General features: G+C 36.1%; 1 protein-coding gene across 3 annotated transcripts in view; it reads left to right on the top strand.

Moving 5' to 3' along the window:
- The window catches only part of LOC148941751 (uncharacterized), an 81,649-nt gene that overhangs the window by 61,460 nt on the left and 7,278 nt on the right, over positions 1–12,911 (top strand). The window lies entirely within an intron of this gene.

The following is a 12,911-nucleotide window of genomic DNA, read 5'->3' as shown; positions in this document are numbered from 1 at the left end:
TATCACATTTTGATACTTTCCAAATTCTAAACCAAATCCTATTTGCAGCAAAACACTTTTTCAGTCATTAAAGTAAAGAAAATAAGAACATCAAGTATTAATAAAGTAAGAACTTATGCAATTGTGCAGCAATCCAAAGGAATAAGCATCTGTTGAATTGCGACTGTCCTGTTCCGCCCTAAACTGCAATTGACTTTAGATCAAAGTTCCGACGTGCGGCTCCTTGATGGAATACAGAAATATGGCAGAGACTAGGATCAAAAGTGATTATCGATTGTCGACTCATCAACTACAAATAGACCCTTCTGCAGTCAGTGGACTCAAGGAGTCCACGTGTATGTCTTACAAAGCCCTGTGAAGACTTCTTCCGACTCTATACGATAACGTCCATTTTAGTTTGGTCCCAGGTGGTGAACTAAAAAATATAATGCTTGCCAACTGATCATACTCCATCTGTGAAACCTAACCCGAACGTATAAACCGTTCCCGCTTGTCCAGAAGTCCACGTATGATTCGAGGTCACAAGACCTCGAATCATACGAGGAGCCAATGGTTTGCAACATGAAACAAGTTCAAATAACAAATAATACCCAGTTCCTTGAAAGAATGGGAAATGTATAGTAAAATGATAATACCAGTCATTTAATCAAATATATATATATTTTTGTAACATGGTCACAGTGGCGTCCATCGGGGGGATGGGGGGTACTCTAGATACTGAAAAATATTTTTTTTAGGATTTTGCTTTGGAAATTGCCTTTTTGGCATTGCATTGAAAAAATTGGAAAACGAAAACCCCCTTTGATATTGAAGAATACATCTCGCCCCTCTAAGTGTGTAAATTGATGCCACTGCAAGAAAAGGTGTACAAAAAAGAATTTAAGAAAGATATCAAGGTGGGTAAGTCAAACCCTCGGGAATAGATCTACATCTAAAACTAGGCCTAGTCTAAATTACTTCAAATAATTGAGTTTTGTGTTGATTTCAAATAACTCAAATTCATCAGTGTTAGGTTTACAATTGAAAGTCATTTGACGTTTTTCATCCACAGGATTTGGACAAAAACCTAGGTCTTCTATCAAGCGACTGGGTTGGCTCCTACATACATTTACTGTGAGACATGTTTTATTAACTGCTTTACATATTTATTTTAAATATTTGTTTTTAAATATTTATAATATTTAAAATATTTATATATTTTAATGCTTAATTTGGTACTTGTTATTTATACAGAACATACTCAAGAATTTTGATCCATAAATCTGTAAAAAACGGTCTCATATTTCATAGCCACAACACTTATTTAGCTTGACAGAACGCATTGGATATGTATAATTTGGGCTATATATTTGCGCATTAAATGGGGCGGGGGTAAATTATTTGGACAGCGTGAAGTTAGAAAACAATTATTACTCAATTTGCAGAATAATTGTAGTTGACACATTTTGGATGCAAACTCGCTATACTTTTCCCCCATTCACCTAATGAGCAAATATATAGCCCAAACTATACAAGTCCAATGCATTGTGTCATCCGTCACTTGTCTTTGAGGCTATGAAACCATTTTTCTCAGATTTTACATTCAGATAAAAGTTCTTGAGTCTGTTATGAATAATTGACAAGTGCCCTTAATATAATACTTAATTACTTTAAATTACCTTAAATCAGATTGTCCAGCGAAATAAGGAAAACAAATCGTGTAGAGTCGCTGGTTGCGGGTCAGTGATGATGGGGAGCCATTGGTTCGGTGGCGTTTCACTCTGTTTTCCATGGTTTGGTGGACCAATTCTTACCAACGGCGATCTTGAATGCATCGAAGGAGGAAGTGGTGACAGCTGCATTGGGAAGACTGTTCCAGGGGGCCACCACTCTATTGGAGAAATAGTGGTTGCGGAGTCTGCTGTGAGCTCTCTTCCGGAGCAGCTACTATGCCTTAAAATATTTCATCGCTTCCAAGGTTAACCTAATATCGTAAAAAAAAAACTCATCTAAAGTGCATGCCAGGGAAGTGGTATTTTTCGAAATAATCCTAGGATTACGAAAATGGGTGTATAATAGAAATCAAGTAAAACGTCACTGGAAAAGAAGATTCTACTTGGAATTATAATGTTTAGTAAATAATATGTTGTGGGTTTTAAGTCTTTGTTTCTTTCTTTTTTATGAGTTACTAATCTACTATTTCTATTTTATTGGATTTTTTGTTCTTCTTTTTTAGTTTTTTGTTTTATTTTCTGTTTTGTATGGTACTGAGGACTGGCATTGAACTTCCAGTCCCAATATATATCATTTTTTATATTGCTATCGTATGTTTGGCCTTATGCTATTGGCCTATTCCATGTTTGGCCTTATGCTATTGGCCTTGTCGTATGTTTTCCAGTAATCTATAGTCCAAGTTTTTGTACTAATTAGTTTGCTATCTATAATTAGTTGGCATCAAATATTAGATTATTTATTAGATGTTAGATATATAATCAATAGTCCCAGTTTCAGTACTAATTAGTGGGCTATCTATTATTAGTTGGTATCTCCGTTTAGTCTCCAGAGTGATAGCATTTTTTTGGATTTATTGAACTTTAAAACCAGCTGTGAAATTGTATTAATTCAGTGCCTTGAGCTTTAATATAATTCAGTGACCTTGAGGATTACAGAAGTTTGACAATACTCTGCTACGGATTATAATCTAAAGTAAACTTATTGATATGGACTAATTGCTTTGTTTGGGTTTAATAATACGGTAGCAACAACAGGTACGACACTTCCGTGTTTTGAACAATTTTTTTAGTTCGAATTTTAAGGGAAAGAAAAGGAAGGAAAGAAGGGAAAGAAAAGATTATTTGGCTAATAAAATAATTTAATAGCCAAATTTTCGCTAATTCAGTAACAGCCTGTGCAGAAGAGAGCGGGAACAAACACAAGAGCCGTATTTGTATCGGCTGGGTATTGATCCTTAAACTGTTGGGAAAAGGCGATTTGGGTACCGGGGCTTCCCATAGGTTTTGTTAGCTGTACCTCGCCAGCATTCGTTCTGTGTAGTCGCAAAATTATGCCAAGCGGATTAAACGGTTGTATCTGTTGCTAATCAAATTCTGCTGCTTCCTGATACTTCCTGCTGCTTCCCGATACTTCTTACTGCCATCATGGATCCTGCGAATGTTAAAATTGGTGATTTATTCCTTGCCAAGTTTGCTGGTTATCCCCTCTGGCCGGTTCGAATCGTAGAGGAAATGAAGACGAATACCGGTGACTGCAAATTTGTTGTTTTCTGCTAAGGGAAAAAACACGATCGTCAGCTTTTACCAGTCGCTAGTTTACTTAGTTTTGATGAGAATATGAAGGATGCGTCAACGCTGAAAACTAATGGTGTAAATCATGCGTTTGATGAACTACAGAATCATACCGACGTTTACCGGCAGTTTTTTAAAAAAGGGCAAGGTTCGGCAGGAGATAGTTAGTTATCGGATCCCACTGCTGATCTCCGTAGCCTTGTGGTTGCTACAGGGAATGAACTTGCGGCTACTAAGCAAAATATAGCGAAGGAAATTGAGAGGAAAATTAATGAAAAGCTGATTAAATCGACCTCGCAAACTGCAGCTAACATTCATGCTAAATTTCCGGTTGAAACAATGGTCTCGGAAATCTATGATGCGGTTCATGTTGAGTTTCAGCCTGAGTTTGAACTGATCGAAAAGCATCTGAAAACCTGCATGCACATGATCGACTTGCTACACAACCGCGTTAACCAGCTTGAGCTCAAATTAGACGACATTGAGCAGGAAGGGAGAAACGATTCCCTACTTTTTAACGGGGTGAAGCAGATTTCCTCACAGAGTGTACGTGATGCTATGAAACACGTGTTGTTCGTGAAGATGGGTCTGACTAACGTTACTGATTCAGACATAGTCGGTATTCAGCGGTTTAGTGTTGGATCTAATAATGATCAAAGACCAGATAAAGTTGCCCCTGTTCTCGTGCAGTTTCAATCTAAAGAGATAGCCCTTCACGTATTTAAAGCAAAAAAAAACTTAGTGGCACAGGCCTATTTGTAGCTGAGAATCTCACAAAATGAAAGCGTCATCTTTTGAGCGCTTCGAGAGATAAGTATGGAAATCGTAGTGTCTGGTCCGATCAAGGCCGCATTTTTGTGCGTGAAACTGATACTGCCCCGATCCGGCGTATCTGGTCGATTGACGATCTTATATATTGCATGTTTTTTTTTTTGTTTTTTTTTTAATGTTTATTACTTTGTTTTTTTTTCTGTTCTTCTTTTTTTGTGATTGGAGGGGTTTTCTACGGTAACCGGTCATAGTGTCCATAATGAGAAGGATATTACAAATGAATTTTGCAAATATTTCTCTAGAATTGGTAGTGATATTTCTAGCGAGGCAGGAAAGAATAGTAACGAGTTTTCGGAACAGGAATTCCTTGACAACCGAGGTGAATCCCAGTCCTTTAGTTTTGTTGAGTGTAATCTGAATGACGTAAGTAACGCTGTCAAGTCGATAAAGTCAAACTCTGCTGGAATGGACGGACTTAACCTTCAGGCGTTTAAAGTTGTAAGTGCTTACCTCCTACCGGTTCTCCTATACCTGGTGAACCTATCAATGAGAAAAGGTGACTTTCCGCGTGCGTTAAAACAAGCTAAAGTGATTGTACTTCACAAAGGAGGTGACAAGAATGAGTTGTCAAACTATAGACCAATATCAATTTTACCTTTATTTTCTAAGATTTTTGAAAAAAGTTATTTATTCCCAAGTTTATTCTTATTTAGATTCTTTTGGATTTGTTAGTGATAGTCAATTTGGTTTCAGAAAGCGTCACTCAACGTTGCACGCAACGCATCGCCTTTTAGATAATTTGAATAATGGATTTGAAAAAAATTTAGTTCCTTTAACGGTATTTATTGATTTGAAGAAAGCGTTCGATACAGTTAATTTTAATATACTTTTGAAGCGGTTAAAAAGTCTTGGAATTAAAAATAGTGCTCTAAGTTGGTTTGAATCTTATCGGTCGGTCTATAAGCGTTGTGCACAAAGATATTGTCAGTGATTTGATGCCTGTTACTTGTCGTGTGCCGCAGGGTTCCGTTCTGGGATCTCTGTTGTTCCTAGTTTACGTAGATACATTGCGGTATTACATAAGTGATGGTGTTGTTACTTTATTTGCTGATGATACAGCTATAACTGTTTTTGCAAAGTCTGTTCAAGAAGCTGTTGAAAAAGCTAACCATGTACTTCAGTGTCTCCGCGTATTTGTGAGTGTGTTGCCTCGTTGTTAATGTAAAGAAAACCAGTTACAGGATTTTTAGCAGAACTGGGACTCTTTCCCCACTGGATTCGGTAGTTGTATATGCCTCTGAGGTTATTCAACAAGTATATGATCTCCGTTATTAGGATTTTCATATCGACTGTAATCTCAGCTGGAAAGAACACAGTGAGATAATATCAGCTAAAGCTGTCAGAGGACTCGGGATACTGAGAAAACTGAAGCATACCTTTCCTCTGTCAACCCTCAAGCTCATTTACAGCGCTATTGTAGACCCTTATATTGGGTACAGATGCTCGGTATGGGCCAGTAATTTAATCGGCAACTATAAAAGGATACAAATTGTTCAGAATAAAGCAATCAGAGTACTCGGAGAGATGTGCCATTGTGAAAGCCCTGCCCAATCTTACAAAAAATTTGGCATTCTGAATGTTGGGCAGCAGCGTGCTTATCAGTTATCAGTGTCTGAATATGTTATCTCCTGAGTACTTTTGGAATGTATTTTCCCGCAATTCTCTCTACCATGAATATTCTACACGTAATGTTGACCATTTGGTCAGTGAGATCCGACATTCAAAAAGGTCAAGTTTTGCTTTACGGAACATAGGTGTTTCGGTATGGAATGGTCTCCCGGATAGTATTAGAGCGGCCGGTAACTTAGTTTCATTTAAGAAAAAGTTAAAGATTTTTTTTGTTGAAAAAGGAGGATAATTTTTGGAGATTGGGGGGCGGGGGGAGGATGGTTAGAGTGTGACAATGTAAATTGTTTTTTTGATTTTTTTTCCTTACCTTTTTTTTGAAAAAATAAGAATTTATAAATAATTAGTATTGTTTTTATTTATGTTTGGTTAAAGGGCGGTTAGAAGATACAGCCACCAACAGGATTTTTTTTTTTTAATCTTATTGTGGTTGTCTAGTTATTTCTGATGTTTGTTTAATATTTTTGTTTTGGTAAAATAAAAATGTCTATGTCTATCAAATATCAGATCATTTATTAGATGTTAAATATACAATCTAATGTCCCAGTTTCAGTACTAATTAGTGGGCTATCTAGTATTAGTTGGCATCAAACATCAGATCATTTATTAGATGTTAAATATATAATCTAATGTCCCAGTTTCAGTCCTAAGTAGTTGAATATTTATTGGTTTTATGTGTTTTTAGTCTTCGTGTGTGTAGGTCATTGGATTTTCCAGTCTTTTTTTTACAATCCCTGTTATTGATGCTGAGAATGGACATTAGATTTGGATACCGTATCTGCCACCCTCCTAATTCTATTATTATTATTTTTAAATTCTTAAGATTTTTCTTGGATTTTCGAAAATTAGAATATCGAAGCAATACTAGACACAAAAGGGCTGAAAAAGGTTGGCTAAATAGGAAAATTTTGAGATTACATGTCAAAATTTACCTCTAAACACATAAATATAAGAAAACTCCAAATATTTGATACTTAAGCTTATTTCACGTGCAGAGTTTGGTTTCAGGGAGGGGGGAGTAAAACTTTTAAAAAGTCAATAAAAACAAGCGACTATACCGAAAACATTAGACAATATTGGTAAGAAATTACGGGGGGAATTGATTCCAAGGCCCCATCCCCCAAGCATATTTCTCTGACACTGCCAATTAGAAACGAATAGATAGACAAAATGTTACCTTCAACCCTTGGTTCTTGTAGACTTCATCTTCCTCAAAATTATAGACTTCATATTGAATCCACATGTCGAAAAAGCAAAAGCCTCGGAATATAACCGCCAGCAAAATCTCTGTGATATTTCGAATGTTCAAGAATAGGGAATACTTCATGGAGCTGACAGTAAACATTCAAGGTGTAGAGAAACTGAGATTTTACTTGTAATTAATGTCTTGGCTCAAGATTTTTTCTTCTTTTTAACCAGTTTAGTATTTCAGAGGCAATGCTATAGCGTTGCCTATAGTAAAGGCCATACGGCTCCAATGATTTATTATTATTTTGTTTTCCCAGAGGCACTTGAAATGGAAGGGGTCGTCGTATAAACTTCAAAAAGGGCTCCTTCGATTGGAATTTGAGAGTTCTGGTGCCCTTTTTAAGGGTCAAAAGTGATTGGAAGGCAACGAACACCCCTTCCGCGCCCGCCATTTCCCCAGACACATCCAATCAAAATTTTGAGATAGCCATTTTTTTTTCTACATAATTGATTTCCGGATAGAAAGTATGTTCTTGGGAAAGAAACTCCCCCACGGATCTCGGGGCACAGATTATTATGTTCGCCCTGAGGATATATGAGCTTTTTACACAGAGCCTTTTTGAAAAAACATAAAAAAAGAACTCATTCCATTGAACATTCGAATGGCATGTGTCCTTTTTAATAGTCGAAAGTGAATGAAGGGCAACTACCCCTCCTCTCAAGCCAAACTTTTCCCCAAACAAATCCAATCAAATTTTGAGATAGCCATTTTGTTCAACGTGGTTGAAAATTTGGGTAATTGGGTCTTTGAGGATGAGCCCCCCCCCCCATATCCCTCAAGGCAAGGGTCGTAAGTTATACCCTTGGGCATATAAGGTTTTAATAGAAAGTGTTGTCGTAGAAACTTCAGAGAGGGTTCATTCAACTGAAAATTTAAATGGCTAGTGCGTTTTTAATAGTCGAAAGTGATTGGAAGGCAACTAACACCCCTTCTACGCCCACCATTTCCCCAAACGCATCCAATCAAAATTTTGAGATAGACATTAAGTTAAAAATTGTTCAAAAGTCAGATAACAAACACTCAGGTGTGGACATTACCCCCAGGGCCCGGGGACAGGCGTTGTAAGTTATGCCCTGGGGTATATTTGGTTCTTATGAAAGGGATACTCGTATAAACTTCAGAGAGGGCTCATTTGAATGGAAATTGAAAGTTCTCGTTCACTTTTTAAGAGTCAAAAGAGACAGGAGGGCAACTAGCCACCTCCCTCCACGCCCTAAATGTGTCAGATATAAATTTTGAGATAGACATTTTGTTAAAAATAGTTCATAGTTCTGATAACAAAAAACTCCGGTGTCGACACAGCCCCCCAGGGCCCGGGGGTAGGCATTGCAAATTATGCCCTGGGGGCATAAATGGTTGTTTTGGAAGGGATGCTCGTATAAACTTCATAGAGGGCTCATTTGATTGGAAATTGAAAGTTATAATTCGCTTTTTAAGAGCAAAAAGTGATCGGATGGCAGCTAGCCTCCCCCTGATACTCCATTTATTTTTTTTCCCGGACGCACTTCATATAGAAGGGGTCGTCGTATAAGCTTCAAAGGGGACTCATTTCAAAAGGGGCAAAGTTTTTTCACTTGACATTGTTACTTTGATACTAGTTTTGATACTTTGATGAAGATTCAATTTTTTTTAAAGTTTGATTTTTAAATAAGGAATTTTTAAAAACTTGAAACTTTTTGCAATCAAAAACGAACAAAAACTAATAAAAAAGAACTTTCCGAAAAATAAGTTTTTTAAAAAAAAAGTAATGGTTGTTTTAAACTTAAGCTCAGTAGATACAAATACCTGTTAAAATCAAACTCAAAACGACCAGAAATTACTATTAAAGAATAAATGAAACCCAAAACGAACAGAAATTAAATAAACAACCATAGGAAAAAACATACAACAAGTAATAATATAAATGATTAAATAGATCTTCAAGCGAGTAATGCTTAGATTGAATATGAATATCAAGCTTAAAATGAAAAAAAATATTTTGCAATTGAAGTAAAAATGAAACTCAAAACGAACAGAAATTAAATAAACAATCAATGCAAATAAACATACAACATATATTAATGTAAATTAATAAATAAATCTTAAAACGAGTGAAACTTAAATTGAATATGCAAATCAAGCTTGAAACGAACAAAAATCATTGCAAACAACAGTTTAGGTAACGCCTCCTTCTCTTACTGTAGAAGCCAAAAACCTAATGCGTCATTGGCGGTGTACTGAAAACTATGCGTCTTGAACAGTCTTGGAAAGTATAAAGAACATCAAAATGAATTTTGATATATAGTGATAGTAGTTGTTGAAAGATCCATCAGTTAAAGAATTTATTTCACTCTAATTTTATTTTTATTTTCAATGCTGTAAGAACTGGAAAAGAAAATATTTGTAATATAATTTGTTTTCAGTGAAGCGCCAATGGTGCAGTAGGCTTTTGGTTTTTATTTACAGTTAAGGAAGGGGGCAGTATCCAAACTCTTGTTTGTAGTGAAACTATATTCGCCTTGAACAACTTTAGAAAGAACTAATAAATTAAACTGAATATTTGATGTGTAATGATATTTATTGCTGAAAGCTCATCAGTTCAAAATTTTACTATAATTTTTTATGTTTATTTTCAATATTAAGTACAAAATAAAATATTTTTAATAATTTGAATTTTTGTCCTAATTCTTTAAGAACGATTCCTGAAGCACAGTGGATATTTAATTAGAATATTAAGCTTTTTTTAAATTCTAAAAAAAAACTTTAGCGTAAAGAGCGAGGTCTTGAGAAGGAGACAACCCCTTACATATCCATAATAATTTCTGTTTGTTTTAAGTTTTGATGTTGCTCTTTACTTTCAAATGAAAAAACTTGTTTTTTTTATTTAATTTCTGACCATTTATAAATAATAAAGAAAAACCCGGTTCTTCATAAAACATTCCGATATTTGTCTATGATACGCCACTCACTCAAGTTTACGATGTGTAAAACTCGAGAACAAGCTGGTTTCTTCGTTAGTTTCTTCGTTACTTTAGATACAAATTTGGGCTATATATTTGCACATTAGGGGGGAGGAGGGGTTAGTATAGAGGGTCTGCATGCAAAATGTATTAAGTACAATCATTCTGCATAGTACGAACTAAGAATTGTTTTCTGACTTCAAACTGTCCAAATACTTTACCCCCCCCTTCTTATGTGCAAATATTTAGCACAAATTATATGTTTCCCATCTATTCTGTCACTTGCTTTTGTCTTTCTCACGTGAAGCTGAAAGAAACTAACGAAGAAACCGGTTTGTTCGCGAGTTTTACACAGCGTAAACTCAAGTGAGTGGCGTATAATACACAAGAGCCAAAATTCTTTCCCCCTATGAAAAAAACCCACAAAAAACAATGTTCAAATAAAATTCTCAATTTTGGAAAATAACCCCATGGGGGTTATTTCCGGGGCGGTGGAGTAACGCCTAGAACACAGTGTTTTAGAACGCCTAGACACAAGTGTTTTGTACAAACTGAAACAGAACATTTCATACGGTCCTCTAATTGAAAAAGATAAGTGTGTAAACCATGTTGCTGAAAACCATACATCGTACCTATATAATCTTGTGAAAACTAAAAAAGGTTCACATGCAAAATTTTTATGTAACCTTACCCCCCCCCCCCCCCTAATGTGCAAGTATTTAACCCAAATTATTCTAGTCTAATGCATTTTGTCAGCCGTCATTTGTCCTTGTGGCTATGAAACCGGTTTTCTTAGATCTTACATTCAGCAATCCTCTCGAGCGTGTACTGGGTAATACTGAAGTACCGGAAGTTACATTATGCAAATACTTGCAAAATACCTTTGTGGGGCGATAAAAAAAAAATTCAGAAGAGGAGGTTACGGCCGATAATTTAAGATATTTGCTCCAGAAGGGCCCAAATCATGTCTTTGGAAATCATTTAAAGTACAGTGATACTTGCCCCCTCCCCCCCCCCCCCAAAAAAAAAAACAGCTACCCAATAGTTTTAAAGAGGATCGTTTGTACAACTTGCCTTGACAGGTTCTCCAGGATGTGAGAAGGTGTGCAAGAAAGCAGATTTGTTCTTTAGTGATGGAAACGAATCTTACCAACAACTGCATGCCATTAGCTGCCAAGTTTTGTAGAGGCAAGCAAATCAAACAGTTCGTGATAAAGAACTGTAAGTTAGGAGCGACCCGGCTCAATAGTGACCGAAACTCTAAAAAAACTGAATTTTGATACCAGTAGATATATAAACATAATTAGACTTTTATGCTGATTTCAAATATATAAGTTTAATCAAATTTAGTCTAACCCATCAAAAGTTACGAGCCTGAAATATTTGCCTTATTTTTAAAAACATGGGGAAACACCCCCTAAAAGTAATAGAAACTTACTAAAAATTAAACCATCAGATTCAACGCAGCAGAAAGCACTACTGTAGATGTGTCAAGCTCCTACCTGAAAAAATGTGGAATTTTATATTTTTGCCAGAAGAAAGATCACAGGTGCTTGCTTATTATTATTTTTGTTCCAGTGGTGATCATATCGATCCAGTAGTCCTAGAATATCGTGAACGGGCTGATTCGAACGGACATTAAAAGTTCTAGTGCCCTTTTCAAGTGACCAAAAAAATTGGAGGGCAACTTGGCTCCCTCCCGCGCTCATTTTCCCCCAAAGTCACCCAATCAAAATTCTGAGATAGCCATTTTGTTCAGCATAGTCGAAAATCTAATAAATATGTCTTTGAGGATGACTTAGTTCCCCACAGTCTCCGGGGGAAGGGCTGCAAGTTATGAACTTTACCCATTGTTTACATATAGTATTAGTTATTTGGAAGTATACAGACGTTTTCAGGAGGTATTTTTTCTGGTGGTGGGGAGGGGGGTCGGAGGAAGGGTTTAAGTGGGAGGATCTTTCTATGGAGGATGTTTCCTTGGGAGAAGGGACATTTCTATGAAGGGGGTGCCGGACTTCCCAGCATATTTTAAAAAACGATCAGAAATTAAATTAAAAAAACAAGTTTTTCAACTGAAAGTAAGGAGCAACATTAAAACTTAAAACGAACAGAAATTATTACGTATATGAAGGGGTTTCTCCCTAGTCAATACCTCGCTCTTTACGCTAAAGTGTTTTTTTAGTACTTTGAGCTATCTATTTTAATTAAACGGCTTTCGTGATTAAGGGATTTATGATTCGAATAAAATTCGAAACTTAGCGTAAAGAGTGAGGTGTTGACTAGGGGGCGAACCCCAAATATGCGTAATAATTTCTGTTCGTTTTAAGTTTTAATGTTGGTCCTTACTTTCAGTTGAAAAAACTTGTTTTTTTATTTAAAAAAAAAAATAAAAAAAAATAAAAAAAATCAACCATAGTCTGATAAATGTAATGAACAAAATGTGCAGTAAAACCGCAAACCACCGAGCGAAATCCAAGTGAAACCTGATACGGTAGTAAAGGGCTATTGGAGATAGATTTCAGGCCGAAAGGAAAAGCAACCAACAACTCTTGCTGGGTAGCTGACAATGGACCGAGTTGCAATAGGCCTGGTATGAAAGAAGAAGAGCTAAAAATAGCTATGGTTACGTTTGAGAAGTCCTATCTAAAGAGTAGTGAAAGCGCTTTGAGAGAACTACAAAAGAACATAAGGTCAATTTTCCAATGAAAACTTTAATTTTCAAATGAAAACTGGACATATGAAAGAAGCCATAGAATAACAAGCACATACTTTCGCAGAGTAGCTACACGTAAACAATCAACTAAAACTGCACTGATAGTGAAATATATTAGAGATTGAGTTTGTGGTTACCGCTCAACTGTCATGCTGAAAGGTAGTCGGTTAAAATCCGTGGCTTTTACAGCATACGAGGAAAAAATTGGCATGCCAGTTACGAAAGATGAGGATATTGGTCTTTTGGTTTTCTCAACGCACCAGTTTCTT

The sequence above is a fragment of the Artemia sp. Qi Xiang Cuo genome, chromosome 18, assembly GCF_049724085.1.
Source record: "Artemia sp. Qi Xiang Cuo chromosome 18, ASM4972408v1, whole genome shotgun sequence".
Classification (NCBI taxonomy): Eukaryota; Metazoa; Arthropoda; class Branchiopoda; order Anostraca; family Artemiidae; genus Artemia; species Artemia sp. Qi Xiang Cuo.
Note: the sequence above shows the minus strand (reverse complement) of the source record. Positions and strands in the feature narration are given on the sequence as shown.